Genomic DNA, 17368 nt, shown 5'->3' with positions numbered 1-17368 from the left:
ACAGCCAGGCATAGGGGAGAGAGAGGGTTGGCCTTGGAGGCAGGATGACTTAGTTTCAAGCTTGGTTTCTTGGTTTGATTGCCAGAGGGAGTCCATGACACACAGAAGTTAACCCCTGGTCTAGAAGGAGGAAGTGGTCAGTGGTGCCAAAAGATGAAGAGAGGTCAATCAAAATGAAGTTTGAGAAAGGGCTATTAGACTTAATAAAAAGGAGACCATTGGTAACCTCGGAGATGGTGTCTATTGTGGTGGGGTCCCAGGTTATAAAGGGTCGAGGAGTACAAGATGAAGAAGTAGATGAGTGATAAGGCAGCAGGCAAAGAGTCAGTGGCTAAAGAGTTTATGATCAAAGGTGCCAGCTCATGGAGGAGAAAGGAGGGAATGGAATCAAAGACACAGTAGATGCATTGACATGGATTGTCAAGGAGGTTGAGGAACCTCATTGTCTGGAACCAGAGAAAAGAAGAGAGGGTGAAATTGAGGTAATTTTGAAGTATGGAATGAGAGAGGAGACAATACTTGTAACAAATGGCTTCTTGAGGGTCATAGGATCACGGAATTGGAAGGGACTTCAGTTTTCATCTAGCCCAACCCCTTTGTTTACAGATCCAATCCAATTCAATAAATGTTTATTAAATGCCCACTATGTGCAAGGCACTGTGCTAGACGTTGAGGATACAGTTAATAAAAATCAAGATAATTCCTTCCCTCAAGGAGCTTATGATCTAAAAGGGGAGCTACCACACAAAAGGATCCAGCAAAGTGAGGGGACAGAACACCAGGGAGACCTGGGGTGGGGGGAGGAATTTTGTTCTGTGGGGTTGAAGCCAGGAAGAGCAGCAGATGCAAAGTGGAGTGAGCTGAGAGTCCAGCTATAAAGGAAGGCATTGGGAGCTTGGTACTCCATCCTTTAGCCCTCCGATCAGAGGGGAAATGAGGCTGAGGGAGGTAGTTTCAATCACATCTTGAGTTAGCAGTATGGTGGCGAGTTTAGAAGTGAAGAGCTTATCTTGGGAGGGATATCTTATTCTTTGGAGTTGAAACCAGGAATGGCAGCAGATGGAAAGTGGAGGAAACAGGACAAAGAAATTTGCCCAAGGTCACACTTTTCTGTGTAAATAAGCATCAGGGGTGGGATTTGAACCCATGTCATTTGACATCTTAGCCATTGCTCTTTTCACTGTGCTACACAGTCACCTTTAAAGATTATCTAGTCTAACTTGCTTGTTACAAAGGAAGAAATGCAGTCACTTGTCCAAGTGGCCCCCCATGTAAAGAAACTGGACCCAGGACTCTGATATACAGTGAAGTGTTCTTCCTCCACCACCATAACTGGTCTCTTTATTAAGGGAGGGGCTATTAGATTTAACAACTATTAAATTTAGCAACAAAGAGATACTTGTTAACCTTTCAGAGGAATTTCTGTTGAGTGATGGGAGCCAGAAGCCATTGGCACAACAAGTGTAGATAGTTTTTGTTTAAGAGTTTGGCTGTGAAACGAAACTGCCTTGGGACAGAAGGTCATCCTTCTCCCTCTCTACCAAAGTGGCTAATGATGAATTTATCCAACTACCTGTCCTTGGAAATTCGCTAATACTGCCCAGGCAGACTTCTGAGAATAGAATGGAACTTCACAACTTGATAGTTTTCTCTCTCCCCCTCCAAAGGGATAAAACCCTAAAAACCCAACAGTTTCTGGAATTGAGCTGAGAAAAGGGCCTACTTGAATGATTCTGAGGAGAGAGAATTATGGAAAGCTTCTGCATTTCTCACTTCTTAATAACAGGTCCAGGAAAGTTGAGGCTTTCTCTTCTCTTCTCTCTTCTTTAGACAAGTGTTCATCTGCTTGGATTTTTAGCTATTCCAAGACTTCTCTGGTTTGAAGGTTAACCTGCTGGATATGTGAAGGAAAATCTCTAATTAGCAGGGTCCTCAGTGGATCTGTTTGGAGGGTAATGCCTTTGGAACAGCTGGAAAATCCTTGCCTGGGGAAGAATTTTGACACTGTTCCCATTATCTCATCAGTAAGGCAAAATCTGATATCGAAGGGCATACATGTCTTGGGATAGGCATTTGGGAGAGATTGTTAGAGCAAGCAGCACAATTTATGGGCAGTAGGTCACCTAAGTATTCCTAGGTCTTGAACGTTGTATAATGCCAGGAATGTTTGGAGCTTGTGTGAACAGACAGCCCAGGGGGTCATGACATTGCCATGAAGATCAGGGAAGAAAAGAACAGTGGATGGAAGGAGGCCCAAGAAGGAAGCATAATTATCAATTAGGTGAATCCAGAAAGAAATTGTATAGAAGAGAAGATGTGAGAAAACAATAAAAAGCTGAGCATCTACTCCAGGGGGCTCAAAGGTAGAAAGGCACCACATACACCAAAAGCAGTATATCACTTAAAACATTTTTGCTGATGTCTGTTTACATCACCTTGATTTTCAAATGTATCCTTTTCTCCTCAGATTCCTCCTTTGCAACAAAGAATTAAAAAGAGAAGGGGGGGGAAAGCGCTTCATAAAACTGAACAGTCAATGAACTAAGGACAATGAATGCAGTGTTCCCTATCCATAGTCCCCCACCTCTGCAAAGAAAGGAAGGAGGTATCTTTTCTCATCTTTTCTTTGGGTCTAGACTCAGTTGTCCTTTTTTTTTTTTTTTAGAAATAAGTTTTGATATCTTTAGTTTTTATATCAACAATATTTCTAAATGTATGTCTCTACTGCCTCCTCTCAGAGGGTTGTCCCTTTTAACAAAGAATTTTAAAAAATAGATTAAACGAATTCAACAAAACTAACCAGCATATAAAAAGTCTGACATTATCTACAGTGTTCCACATCAGTAGTCCCCCTCCCCACCACTCTGTGCAGAAGGAGAGAGAAGTGTTTTCTGATACCTCTTTTTCACATGGCCATTATCATTTTATACAATTCAGTTGCAATTATTTTGTTATTGTCCTTTCCATTTATATTGTGTCAATGTTGTTTTTCTGGTTGTTCTCACTTTTCTTTGTATCAGTTCATAGAAATCTTCTCATGCTTCTCTTCATCACATTCATAATTTTTATAGCCTACTAATATTCCATTACATGCATTACAATCCAGAACTTGTTTAGCAATTCCTCTATCAGTAGGCATCTACTTTGTTTCCATTTCTTTGCTACCCCAGAAAGTACTGCTATGACAATTTTGGTGTATGTGAGACCTTTCTGACTTTGGTGTCCTTGGAGTATATGCCTAGCAGTGGGATCTCTGAGTCCAAAAATATGGACATTTTAGTCTCTTTCTTTTCATAATTCTTGGTCATTATAATTGCACAGGGCTCTGTTTCTTTTTGTTTTGTTTTGCTTTTCTTTTATTATTGAAGTCGTTGTGCATATTGTTTTCTTGGTATTGCTGGTTTCACTTTATATCACTTCAACATGTCTTCCTATGCTTCTCTGAGTTCCTCATGTCTGTTGTTTCTTAGGGTGCAGTAATTCATTATATTCATGTCTCCCCAATTGCTTAGCCATTCTCCAACTAATTGGCATCTCCAATTTTTTCTTAAAATAAAAGCAAAAAAGTACTGTTATAAATATGCTGGCATATGACTCTTTGGGGTACAGGCCTAGCAGCGATATCTCTGGGTCGTAGGGTATGGATATATTCGTCATTTCCTTAGCATAATTCCAAATTGCATAGCAATACTTTGTACAGTAGCAGAGAACTAGGAACACAGTTGGTACTCCTCAGTTGGGAAATGGCTAAAAGAAGAACATGAGCTTGAAAAAAAAATGACTTGCCTACTCTGAGCTTCAGTTTCCTCATCTGTAATATGAGGGCACTGCACTAGATTCTATAAGATTTCTTTAGGTGCTAATGTGAAGTGGTCCTCTGATTATCTACATTTGGGATTTGAGCTTCCTAAGTATAGGCCTGGCTTACACTGTTCAGAGCTTAGTCAATTTTTCATGAATCATTAGAATCATATTTTTCATATCTTCATCTGCATTCTTTCCATTCTCCTCACTTATTTGGCATATTGGGATTAATTTAAGGTAATTCTGTCATAGCTTCCTCTTCCTGTGGGATGGAAAAGTATGAGGCTTCTGTGTGTATCAAGGAAATTCCCCACAATGATTTGAGGGACCAGTATTTGGTGCAATCAGTCTGTTTTTGAAAAGCTTCCGATGTGGTCACATGAGGTTATATATGTGAAGTTTGTATCCTGAGGTTTTCTTACCCAGCTCTGTGTCTAGAATCTCAATTGTCAGTTTATCCTAGGTTGATCAACCCCTGGGAAAAACTAGTTTGCAAAAATCACTGGAGACTGACTCACATCCAAAAGCCATGTCTGGGAGATAAAGGTCTTTTGAGCAGAGAAGTTTATTTGGTAAACATAACTAAGATCAGAAGTTTGCTTGGTGAATATTTGGAGTCAGAAGTAGGCTTGGTGCCCTCCAGCTCCTGTCCAGCTTCTCTGTTCTAAGAAGTCATCATGCTTCAGACTGTATCATCCCTGCAAAGGTCCTTGAGTGTTTCAAGAAGAAAGCCTGCAGGCATTAGTAAAACCTAGTGACTTGGAACTTTCTCCCTTTGAGAAGGGTGTGGCCCTACCCCCTGCAGTGCACAAATCACATTTTATTGAGGGATGTACATAGAAACATCTCCAACTACATTCCTAACAAACAATCTTTCTATTATATACTTGAAAGTATTAAATAAAAAAGCAAGAAACTACCAGAGGAGAAGGAAATGGTGCAGTGATAAGAACTCTTGACAAGGTGTCAAAAGATGTCATTTCGAGGCTCAGCTTTACCATTTGTCATTCTACCATGTAGATCTGGGACTAGAATGGACCTAAGAGATTGAGTACAACCCCTGCATTTTACAGGTGGAGAAACTGAGGCACAGAATGTTTTTTTTTTTAAGTGACTTGCTCACAGCTATTAAGTGTCTGAGGTAGGATTTGAACCCAGATCTCCTGCTTCCAAGTCCTGTGTCCTATCTAATACTCCATGGAGTTGTTTACTAGCAACATGCCCTTGAACTTTAACTTCCTCTTTTGTAGGATGAAGGGGTCAGACTGGGTAACTTCTAAGATCTCCTCCAGCCCAGATACTGTCTCTCCTAATCATAACAGTGCCCCTTAATTGATCAACTTTCTAAGTTGGAGTTTTATCAAGTTGGGTTTTAAGAAGCAAGAAATATTTGTATCCTGATTTCTGGGTTGGTGGCCTTTTTTTGGCCAATTGTGGCTGTCTTCTTCCTTTCTTTCTCAAGTAAAAAGCTGCAGGGAAGGAGGTGAGGGAGATGGGTTTGAATCCTGAATTCTCAAGTCCTCTCCCAGTTCTACCCGGGATTTTTTTTTTTTTTACGTTTGGCCAATATGCTGTTGCTGTAAAACAGCCAGGTGGAAAAGTGGCCCAAACATTGGACTCAGAGTCAGGAAGGCCTAAGTTTGAGTCTTGCTTCAGATACTCTCAATGTGACCCCTCTTTTAGCCTCAGTAGTTTTCTCAACTGTAAAATGGGGATAATATTGGCATTTACCACAGGGTTACTCACAGGGATGTGAGGATCAAATGAGATAATTTTTGTGTTTTTTTTTGTTTTGTTTTGTTTTGTTTTTTTTTGGCCAGGCAATGGGGTTTAGTGACTTGCCCAAGGTCACACAGCTAGTAAATGTTAAGTGTCTGAGGCTTGATTTGAACTTGGGTCCTCCTGACTCCAGGGCCAAGCCTGCTCTATCTACTGTGCCATCTAGCTGCCCTGAGATAATCTTTGTAAAGATCTTTGCAAACCTCAAAGCACTGCATAAATGATAGCTATTATTATTATTGGCTAAATCTTAATAAAATACACACATACACTTGGATACACACACATAAACATAGAGAAATACCACACAATGATATTTAAATGACAGCTAGAAAGCATTATTATTTACTGGAAAATTTGCTAGATTTGGAGGCAGAGGACAGGATGTGAATTCGAATCTTAGCTCTCCTACTGTGTGCCCCTCTTTTGGCCTCAGGTTCCTAATCTGGAAGATGAGGGGATTAGACTACATGACCCAGGTCTCTTCTAGCTCTAAATCTACAATACTCTGACTTTGAGGACAACTTCTATTCGACAGCTCAAGAGAAGCATGATTTCATTGGCATGGCTATTCTTTTTCCTAGAGGCCCATGTCAATCTCCTTCTGTTTTAGTCAGTCATTATATGAATTTGTATGATCTAGAGCATGATGGGATGTTGGAGATCTTAACTATCCTCAAACAAATAAAACCCACCTAACCTGACTGGCCTGGCAGTGAGCTTCCTTGACCTTTGGTAGATTGGTTCTCAATAACAATTGACTTTTTTTTTTTAGGCAATTGGGGTTAAGTGATTTGCCCAGGGTCACGCAGCTAGGAAGTATCAAGTGTCTGGTCTGAGGCTGGATTTGAACTGAGGTCCTCCCCACTCTAGGACTGGTTCACTTTTGGGCTCATCCTCAAAGCCGGCCTACCAGAACTTGGCCTGTGTTGGCATAATCATTACCAATCCCTTTGCCACAATGAGGGACCAGAGTAAGACATCTGTGGAGGTTCTTGCTTGATAAAACATGCAAAACCTTTGAAAATAAAATCATTGATACATTGAAAATATTAATTCCAGCTACAAACCTAAAAACAAAACCACACATGCATTTCTGCAAAGAAAATGTGATTGACTTCCACATCAATGCTTCTCCTAAGCCCTCTTGGGCTTATTTCAGAGGAGATTTCACAGACTAGTGGCTTTGAACCCCCAGACACAAGGATAGAAAAAAGGGAAAAAAGCAAAAGCATTGTGAAACTTGTAAGCTTGCAAGGCCCCTGAAAATGGAAGGACTGTGAAATGAAAAGAGAAGATGGGGAAGAAGAAGTCAGGCTGTGGTTGACGTCAAAGAGGGAAACAAAGCTAGGGAACCCAGGCCCCTGGCGGCTTACTGTTGTTGGTCCTTCGTTGCCCTCTGGGGATAGGAAAGGAGTGCATAGATGTAGCCTCTTTGTTAGATGCCCAGGAGGGAGCAGGTACTGAGCCCCCTCAGCTAATAGCACCAGATTGTGTACACAAAGATGGGAAACACCATTTATTTTTGAAAAAGAAATCCTTACTGGAAAGTCTCCAGGGCAGTGATCAGGGCCAGTAAACAAGCACTTTGCAATGGCAACTAGCAGTGAGAATATTCAGTAAGATGGGAGGACTGGGGAAACTCATATTCAGTAAGTATATATGGCTGGAGAATAAAGGTTCTAGTGACCTACTGAGGTCAATGGACACTCACATGTGATTCTTCCAGTGCCAAGAATGTAGGTTCTAAACCCAATTGCCACTTCTAATACCCAATATCCACTTCTGGTGATTCACTGGGGACAAATTGTGCTCCTGGAAGGAACCTAAAACACATTCTATAGGGATTGTGAAGTTCTGAGAGAGAAACTGAAGATTTGGGGATAAGTGACTGAGGAGAAGGGCAGAGGCCGCGGGCAACTTGTTCAGGTTAAGCTCAGTGACCTCTGGAGTCTCTTCCAACAGAACCGGGATTAATTCCCTATAAATTGTACACATGTGGTTTTAGCTGTCCATTCCCCAACATTGGTTAAATGGTCGGGGGAAACTCTGCCCCTGAAAACCAGTAGGAGAGCCATTCATTTGGAGGTCACAGTTACTTTAAATTGATTTAGCATTCTAGTGGGGCAGCTAGGTGGTGTTGCAATGGATAGAGTGCTGGGCCTGGAGCTAGGAGGACTCATCTTCCTGAGTTCAAATGTGGCCTCTAACACTTAGTAGCTGTGTGACCCTGGGCAAGTCATTGTACCCTGTTTGCCTCAGTTTCCTCATCTGTAAAATGAACTGGAGAAGGAAATGGCAAACCATTCCAGCATCTCTGCCAAGAAAACTCCAAATGGAGTCACAAAGAGTCGAACACGACTGAGTAATGACTCAAAAGACATTCTAATGTTTTCTAATATATGATTTATCTAGAATTTTTCTTTTCAAATCTACCTCAAACCAATAAATTTGATTACAATTAGGCCCCAACTAGTGCAGATAATGAATCCCATGAAGTGGTTGCATAGACTGGAATTCATACTATTCAAAGTTATAATTATGTAAAATATGTTAATTGGTTCCAGTCCAATGGAAATATATAGTGTGAATTCAAGTAATTCATTCAAGGATTCATTATTGGCATTAATTGGGACCTAGCTAAGTACAAGCCATTGAATCAGAAAGATGTGGGTTCACATCCTTCTTCTGACACTTAATAGCTATGGACCCTGGGCAAGTCACTTGACCTCTTGGAGTCCAAAAACGCTGTAGGACTTTGCTAGAGAGTAATAGATACCCAATGTGATCTGTATTGGTGGAAGCAGTGCCCTCCCTGATGAAATTACTAATCCTGAAGGTATCAAATAGGCCGTAGGATCATTTCTGTTCATTTCTGGGCATCAGACTTTAGGAAAGAAGTGAATAAACAGAAGTATTCCAAGGAGGGCAATGAGAATGGGGAAAAGCCTGGAGGCCATGATGTATAAGATTCAGAGATGAGGGAATAGATGCTTTAGTGAGATTGGATTTATCACAGTATTAGAGATTTAGGGCTGGGAGGGACCTGAGAGCCCATCAGGTGCAACCTCCTCATTTAACAGGTGGGTAGACTGAGGTACACAATGATTAAATGACTTTCCGAAGGTGACCTAGCTAATAAGTGTCTGCGGTGGGATGTCACATAGAAGTCTCCCAATACTTGAAGGATTGTTATATGAAAGAGGGATTAGACTTCTTCTGCTTGGCCCCAGAGAGCAAAACTAGAAGCAATGGCAGAAATTTGAAGAGAGATAGATTTTGATTCTATATAAGGAAAAAATTTCCTTACAACTAGAGTTGTCCAGGAACAAAATAACCTTGCTTCTGAAAGTGCTGCCCATTCCCAAAGGTTTTTTTTTTTTTTAATGGAAAACTGTATGAGCACTTGTGGTCATCAGAAAGATCCAGTCCAGAGACCCCCAGGGCACATTTGTCCTTTAGCATATCTATTGTTTATTTGGAAGTTGGGCTGTGGAGGTGGCAAGGGGAATGAATGCAGAGGGGCACAATATTATACCCCTATTCCAAATAGCTAAAGGTCATGGGATGACATCCATAATTGCCCTTTCAAGAGCCTCCTGCCAGGATATCTGGATTTTCTCTGCATAAACTTTTTGAGTCTGGTGCAAATCAGGATGGAGGGGTTTCGAACTGTAGTCAATGTCACCTGAATATACAATGTTTGTACTTTAAAAGATTTTTTTTAATCTTTGCCTCAGAAGAAAAATCACCTGTGGACAATATGTCCCAGTCATCTCCTTTCCCATGGTAGGTAATATAATGGTTGATTGAAGTCGCTGGCGAGACATAGGGGGCCACACATCACACAACGTCAGCCCGGCCATTCACAGCATCTTCTCTGACAGCTCCCGTAGTGCACCTTGTTTTGAAATGATGAAGGTATCGCTCCATGGAAGACATGAATATCCAAATTATAAATATGAAATATGATTCTTTTGTATGCCAGACATGTTTTGGAGTGAGAAAGACAGAATTATTGCATGGCTCAGGGAATTGTTCCCAAGTAGCCCCTGATGGGCTGCTTGTGTCAGGCCCTCTGTGCGGTGCTTGGTGATAAAATGTGACAGGACAGCAGCCGTAGCTCACGCTGGTGATTCAGGAGGAAAGATTTCTGCACAGGAGTAGAAAAAGACAATGCATTTTCTATCAAATCAAATGAAATAAATCACTGGTTTGGATTCATTTACCAAAGGTCCTTTGCATGATGGAAAGTAGGATGTAAAATCCTCCCCATAGAAATTAGGCCAGAACACATTACTGCTTCCTTTTCAGGGCCCTCTACTCTTCATTTATGCTTTTGGGCTGTCATATTTAGTTAATGCATATTAAGCACCTACTGTGTGCACTTATCCTTCTTCTTTTGTACTATAAATGTTTGTGCACATGACTTAGCCTGTGCACCAAATGTGACTAGAAGGTGATGAATGTGTAGGGATATGGGGATACAGAGCGGAGAGAGATCACTTCTACCTGGGGAGATCAAGCAGCACGTTTCATGGAGGAAGTGGCCTGTGAGCCTGACCATGAAGCATGGTTAAAAAAAAAATCAACTGGCAGAGATTCGAGCTGTTTATGCTGTCCTTATTGTGAAGGCAGGGATGGGGGGATGTAAAATGGTGATATTCTGGTAGGGTCGGTCCTAAGTTTAAATACAATATAGATTTAGAGGGATAGATGTGTAGATAAAGATATGGAAATATACTGAAAGGTACATACATGGATATATATATATATATATATTTATGTGCACAGATATGTATGTATAATACATATGTCAGTGATTAGGATGATGTGACTTTCTCCTTCAGTTCACTGTTTATATCATGCTTGTTGGAAGCAAGGAGGCCAGGGTTAGGTTCTCGACTGGCTTTAAGAATTTGAAACAGTCAAAATACCACATATACCCTGTGGTCACTGGAATACAGGCAGGAATGGGTGGCATGAGGTCAACAAAGGGAGAAATAGTTTCTTTTCATTGGACTATGGAGTGTAAAGGAGAGTAATTTGCAGGGAGGCTGAAAGGCTGGTTGGAGGCAGTTTTTGGATGGCCTTGAAAACTTTTTTTAAGGAGCAAGGCCTTGACCCTCCTGGCCAGTGGAGGCTGTTAGAGGTCCACAGCTGCATGTGTGAACTTTGTGATCAGAGTTGTTCCACTTATTTGGGCTTAGTGCTTGAAACCTATCATTGGCACTGCACGCTGAAAAATGTTAAACTGTTCCCGAGATTGACAAGCAACAGTCTATGATTATGTAACACCCAAATTCATTTAGGTAGTGTTTATGTATAATCGAAGATAATAAAGGAAAAGGAAAACAAAGATTTGTTATGCTTTTTCTATTTACCTGGAATGACAAAATTATTTTGCATCCCATTAATTTGTATTTAGTCAGTGTCATTAATGAGACTTTCTGTGCTTGAGTTATTTTTATTTTCATTAGGATGTCAGGGTTAGCTAGAGAGATAGAAGAACATCAGACAGAGGCCACATAGGAGAAAGATTAATGTCTCTCTCTCCCCCCCTGCCCCCCACCCCAGCCCTGGTTCTCTCATCCCTATCTTCCTTCACACTATCCCATCCACATGGCACTCCAACCCTGCCCATCCCTTCCATTGTGATCACTGGGATTCCTCTTCCATGGTGAACTTGTCTTCGTCCTGGCCTTCTTTGTCTCTTCATCCTTCCATCTATATTTTCCCTCACAGAGACCAGTAGTGCCCCACTGATGACATTACTTCTCTAGCTCCCCTCTGCACTATTGTCTGTGCTTTCACTCACCCTAACCCTAAGCCATGCCCTAATCCTGTGGCTGAGGTGAGTTGGAATAGTCTTCTTCTCACTGCCTTTCATCAATTGCAGACTCGTCCTTATCACAATCCCTCAGTGGCCTCCCCTTTAAAGTTTGCAATGTGAACATTTTCCACTTATTCCAGATGATGCTGGCTGCTCTGTACTGTCTCTGAGCCATTCTCCCTCCTTTCTCAGGGATGGCTTACCCACTTCTTCTTCCTCCCAACTCTTGACCTAGAGAACTTCATTTTTCATGATGATGCCCCTATAACCTCCCTAACCTATCTTAAGTCCCAGTGCTTATTTTTTCACTCTTCCTCTGCCACACATAGAGATGGTCATAACCTTGATCTGGCCTCTCCCCATAAAATATTCTATTTCCCTAATGAAAAAAACCTGACATTCCTTGATCTATCTGATCATAAGCTTCTGTCATCTCATGTTTCCCTATCCCTTACCCCTCCTAAATCCATTCTTCACCTACAGAGAGGTCTGATCTCTCTAGCCCTCAGTGGTTTCTAAGGCCATCATCCCTGTTCTGACTTCATTCCCTTCCCTTTCTAATTTTGGCCCTAAATTTAGCAAATTCAACTCTATCCTGCCCTCTACTCTCAAATCCTTTGCCCCTATATCCTGTTGCTCCTCATATCCTCCCAAACCTTGGTGCTGTATTATTCTCCTCTGTCTACCTCCTCTTCTCTTACTTATGTGCTGTTGAGTAGAGCTGGAGGAAGTTCCACAATTGTGTTAACTGGGTATGTTATAAATCCAAATTGTCTAACTTCGAGTGGGCTCTCACCACAGAAAGGCAATCTTCCCTAAATTATTCCCTACTTCATTCGCCATAAAAGCTTTTCAGACATTCTTTTATTTCTTTAAGCTTCTCATACCTCTCCCTTTCTCCTCTTTCTCAGCCAAAATATTCACCTCTTTATTGGAAAAATTGAGGCCATCTGAAGTGAGCTCCCTCTTCTTCCCTTCATTTCAAAGCATCTTTGGAATCCTGGAATCATTTCCCTCTTTCTCTGTGAAGTCTTTCCTGCTCCCTTCACCTATTACTGCATTCCCTCTTCAATGACCTTGGATTGAACTATTTGGAATTTATTCCTTTCATATTTATTTTTCATATTTATTCTAGAGAAGTTTCTATACAAACTTACTGTCTCTTCTTTTAAAATGTTACTTTGTGAGGGGGGATTGTTGCATTTATTCTATCTGTATCTCTGGTGCCTAGCTGAATGCTTGTCCCGGTCAGTCTCAGCATTAAAAAAATGCTCATTGATAGACTGACCCAAGTGTCAAACTCTTAAGGCTGCATTCTTGAGCCTCAGTCAGTTCTTGTCCCAAATCCTACCCCTTCAACTCTTTGACTGAAGAAACAGTGACAAAACATGCCTTGCTTGGCCAGCACTGGGCTAGGGCCTGACCTAGCACGTGGGGCAAGTATTTCATTCTCTGCCAGGGAGTGACTCAAGCTCAAAGCCCAGTCAATTCTGTAATGATTTCATAGACTCATAGATTCAAAGCTGGAATAAGCCTCGGGTCATCATGGCCAACCCATTCATTTCACCTATAAGGAAACTAAGGCCCAGAGGGGATTGCCTAGTGGAGTTGCACATGTGATAAGGAGTAGCACTGGAGTTAAGACTAAGGTCTTTCTGACTCCAAATCTAGTGGGGTTTTTTTTGTTTGCTTTGTTTTGGTTTTTTTTTTTTTTTTTTGCTTATCTCTAGAGAGAAGAACCAGGAGCTACAGCAGGCCTCGGAGAGGCAGGTTTAGGCTTGGCCTAGGGAAAAACTTTGTAACACCAACATACCTAGCTAAGTGGACACCCACCTTTGCTCAGCCCTATGGCTACGGAAGGTAGCTTGTGGGGCTAAGAAATCACTGTTAGCGATCTATTCACATACTTGTTGAGGAGCTCTACTTGGGAAAGGAACATGGAAGGTGGCAGCCTAAAAGCATCACAGTGACCCATGTTGAGCTTGGTGATCCCTTCGCTTACCCAAACTGCTGGGCCTATCTCCCTTTAATTGTCCAGATCCCCAGGCTGCCACCTACTCTGCTATCTGCTTCATTTACCCTGAAGATACTGCTAGGATTTCTTGGAATTATTATTTTCCTCTTATATTTGTATGAAGGATTTTATTTCACCCTATTCCTTATTTTAAGCCAAGGTATATGTGGGGGCTGGGGGCGGGGGAGAGATGACAGGACCACACTGAGTAAATTACCAAAGGTTTTCCACTTTGTGAATTTTAGGAGAATTTTTCATCTGGTGGGTTTATTGCAATGCCCCACCCAGAATGGGCAAGTTGTTGGATTCCATTGCTTCTGGCTTCTGAGGACCAGCTTATGTGTCACTTTGAGGGAAACTTGCTTTATCCTTCTTCTTCGTTACTCCCTCCACAAATTACAGTCTGTGTGTGTGTGTGTGTATGTTTGTGCGTATGCACACACACACACACGAAAGGAAAGGAAGGGAATAAGCATTTATTGAGTACCTATTATGTGCTAGGCACTGTGGTAAACACTTTACAAATATTATCTCATTTCATTGTGTGTATACATACAATGTACAATACATATATGATTATTACACATGCACAACACCCATACATATATATGTTCAAGTGTATACGTGCATGCAAATGTGTTTACAGATGTTGTATTCCCTAAGATAATGTAAGCTTCTCCAACGAGGAAACTTATTTTCATTTTATCCTGGTATTTCCTGTGCCTAACAGAGCAAAAGCTGTGTGTGTGCATATATATGCATGTATACATACAAATACATATATGCATCCACATATACATGCCTATATATATACACGTACACACTCTTATTGATATATGTGTGCATACATACATGCTTATATATGATGTATTCCCCAATAGAATGCCAGCTTCTTCATGGCAGGAGCTTCTCATTTTTTCTTTGAATTCCTGGTTCCTAGCAACTTTCTAAATGCTAAATGGATTGGTTATAGGTTTACTACTGGAAAGTATCATGTTTATTATATACCCAGATTGAAAAATTACCCTGCATAAAAATCCACACTTAGAAATCCTATAGTTAAATAACTCCATAAAAGTATTTTTTTAAAAGAAAAGATAAAGTCCTTTTAACGTACCATTTGAAAATGTATTCCTCTGGGTGCCACTTGAATGCACTTGGTCATTGGGCTCTTATTATTTGCAGCTCTTTACTATACTCTTACAGAAAGTATTCATAAAGGCAAACAACAAAAACATTTCTCAAGGAGTGTTATGAAAACCGTACGAACAGAAAACACATGCCATTGAAGTGTGTTAACACACCCATCCCTACATAGATCTTGTAGGTACCGACTAGGGGCGGTTGCCTAGGACTTGGATAGTGACAATATGACAAACGTGTCATACAGGTTTACCAGGTTTCTAATTCAGTTTCTACCCAGTCCCCAGCAATGCTTCAGGAGGCATACAGAGTCTTTGTCAAGATTTCAACAGTTTAGAATGTATGCAAATGAGTCAAAGAATTCAAAAAGGGAAAATTAAGCAGCTTACTGAACAATCTATGCAGACAGCAAAACCTTGAAAATCAATATACTTTTGAAGAAGTTATACAAGCTATGCTTTGATGGGAAACACACTGGGTCTAGAACCAAGGGGGTCTGGGTAGGCAGCTTTGATCTTTTCACTTGATGTCTGTTTTTATTCTTGGGGAGGAGGGGGGGACTTTAACCTCTCTGGACTTCTCCGTCTCATCTTTAAAATTATGGTACTAGATTAATGACATGTGATATCCCTTCTGGCTGTAAAGCCAAGGTCTTATAAAGTTAGCAGAGGTGCTCGGAAAACTTGCTTCACTGAAGGGCAGCTAGGTGGTGCAGTGGATAGAGCACGGGCCCTGAAGTCAGGAGGACCTGAGTTCAAATCCGGCCTCAGACACATAACACTCACTAGCTGTGTGACCCTGGGCAACTCACTTAACCCCAATTGCCTTTAAAAAAAAAAACAACACAAAAAACAAAACTTGCTACACTGACTGGTTGGTACCAAATATTCAGGTGACTTTTAGTGTTGAATATATTTCAAGGGCATGAAACATTTAAAATCACATCAATTGACTAAACATATATGGAGACAATTTCCTTTAAGTTAACTTTTATTCAAAGTTGTACAGTAACTTTTCGGATGAAATTTTTATGCCATAAAGTCACTTCACAAACAGTTACTGATGACAGACAAACTTGCCTGGCCCCACTCAGGCTTCTCTTTAAGTCCAGATGTGCTTAACAGCAACTTCTCCCAGACCGTTGCACTCTGGTAGCCCGGAAATACTCAGGCCCTATTTTAATGCCACTGGCCTGATCACTCATGTTAAACACTCCTTCTTGGATCTTTTCATAAATCTCCTTGGCTGTATTGACGAAGGCTTCTTCTACATTGCACCCTGTCTTTGTCGAAGTTTCCATAAACATAAGTCCGTGTTTTCGGGCAAAAGCTGCTCCATCTTCCTTTGTTACTTGTCTTCTGCTCTCCAGATCATTTTTGTTGCCAATCAACGTGATAATCACTTTGGAGTCAGAATGCTGACGAGCTTCTTCCAGCCAAGCGGTCATGTGACTGAAGGAATTTCTGCGGGTGATATCATACACCAGCAGGACCCCAGCTGCTTCGCGGTAATAGGATCGTGTGAGCGAGTGGAAAAATTCCTGCCCGGCTGTATCCCAGATCTGGAGCTTGATCGGCTTGCCCTCGATGGATATGAAGCAGGACCCAAACTCCACACCAATGGTCGGGTCGTACCCATGCTGAAACTGCTTGTCAGTAAATTGTAGCAATAGGCACGATTTGCCCACCCCGCTATCACCAATGATGATATACTTGAATAGATAGGCATATGACATCGTGGTATCTGCCCTTGGCTACAGCTTCTGTCAGGTAATAGGTAGGTGGTTAGGAATCCATTTCAGCTTGACTTTTGTCTATTCCTCCCCCACTTACTCCCCCCCCCCCCCGGCATTCCTAAGTATGTTGTTGTTCGGTTGTTACCAACTCTAGGTCACCCCATGGAGGAAGTCCATGGGGTTTTCTTGGTAAAGATACTGGAGTGGTCTGATCTTCCTGACTCCAGGCCACCTAGCTGTCCCCATTCCTGAGTATAGTGCCCCCAATATAGGATTGAGTTACAATCTCACTCGGTTAGGGACCCTCTACTGACTTTTTAGCTCAACCTCTTTCTGCCTTAGCCACTCCCTTCCCTCTGCCCCTCCCCTTCCCAAAGCACTTCTAGTAGTAGTAGTTGGAGTTAAGTGACTTGCCCACAGTCACACAGCTAGAAAATATCACGTGTCAGAGGCCAGATTTGAACTCAGGTCTTCCTGACTTCAGGGCCGGTGCTCTATCCACTGAGCCACCTAGCTGCCCGGAAACCAGATTCAGCTACACCTCTTCCTCCCCAGTCAGGCACTCCAAGGAGCAGTGCCCCCACAGGAGATATGTGGGAATGTCAGCTAATGGATGGAGGCTGGGCCTCACTGCCTCACCACAACTGGCCCCAGTTCCCCCTCAGCTAATAGCAGTCCTTTCTCACCCACCAACCCTTAGTAGAGGTCTTAGAGACTGCTCATGCCCTCCCACAAGCCTTAGAGGCACAATGGATTCACTGAGAAAGCACCTGGACAGGATTAGGAGCGAATCATCTTGAGGAGTTGAGGCCAGCTGTGAATCCAACGGAACTACTGGACGATCAAACTCCAGTTGCCAGTGTAACTCCGCCCCCTGCCTATGTCATAATGCCCCGGAAGTGGGGGGAGGGTCAGGAGCCTCTTTCTGAGAGCAAAAGTTATTGTTGCTAAGGCTACCTACTATAGCCCGCCTTATAGGTTCAGTGTTGGAGGGGAGCCTTTTATTTGATTTTAGGCTTAGTTTTGGTTGATGGTTTGATTTTCACATCAAACATTACCT

General features: G+C 41.8%; 2 pseudogenes; one reads left to right on the top strand and one right to left on the bottom strand.

Annotated features, from left to right (window-relative positions):
• The window catches only part of LOC114028945, a 135344-nt pseudogene extending 122984 nt beyond the window's left edge, over positions 1-12360 (top strand).
• Positions 12361-15690: 3330 nt separating this feature from the next.
• On the bottom strand, positions 15691-16308 carry LOC114028944 (annotated as a pseudogene).
• Between the last annotated feature and the right edge of the window lie 1060 nt (positions 16309-17368).

This window comes from Vombatus ursinus, unplaced genomic scaffold (genome assembly GCF_900497805.2).
Source record: "Vombatus ursinus unplaced genomic scaffold, bare-nosed wombat genome assembly UNPS02014903.1, whole genome shotgun sequence".
In the NCBI taxonomy this organism is placed as follows: domain Eukaryota; kingdom Metazoa; phylum Chordata; class Mammalia; order Diprotodontia; family Vombatidae; genus Vombatus; species Vombatus ursinus.
The sequence above is the reverse complement of the archived record's forward strand: the minus strand, read 5'-3'. Positions and strand labels throughout refer to the sequence as shown.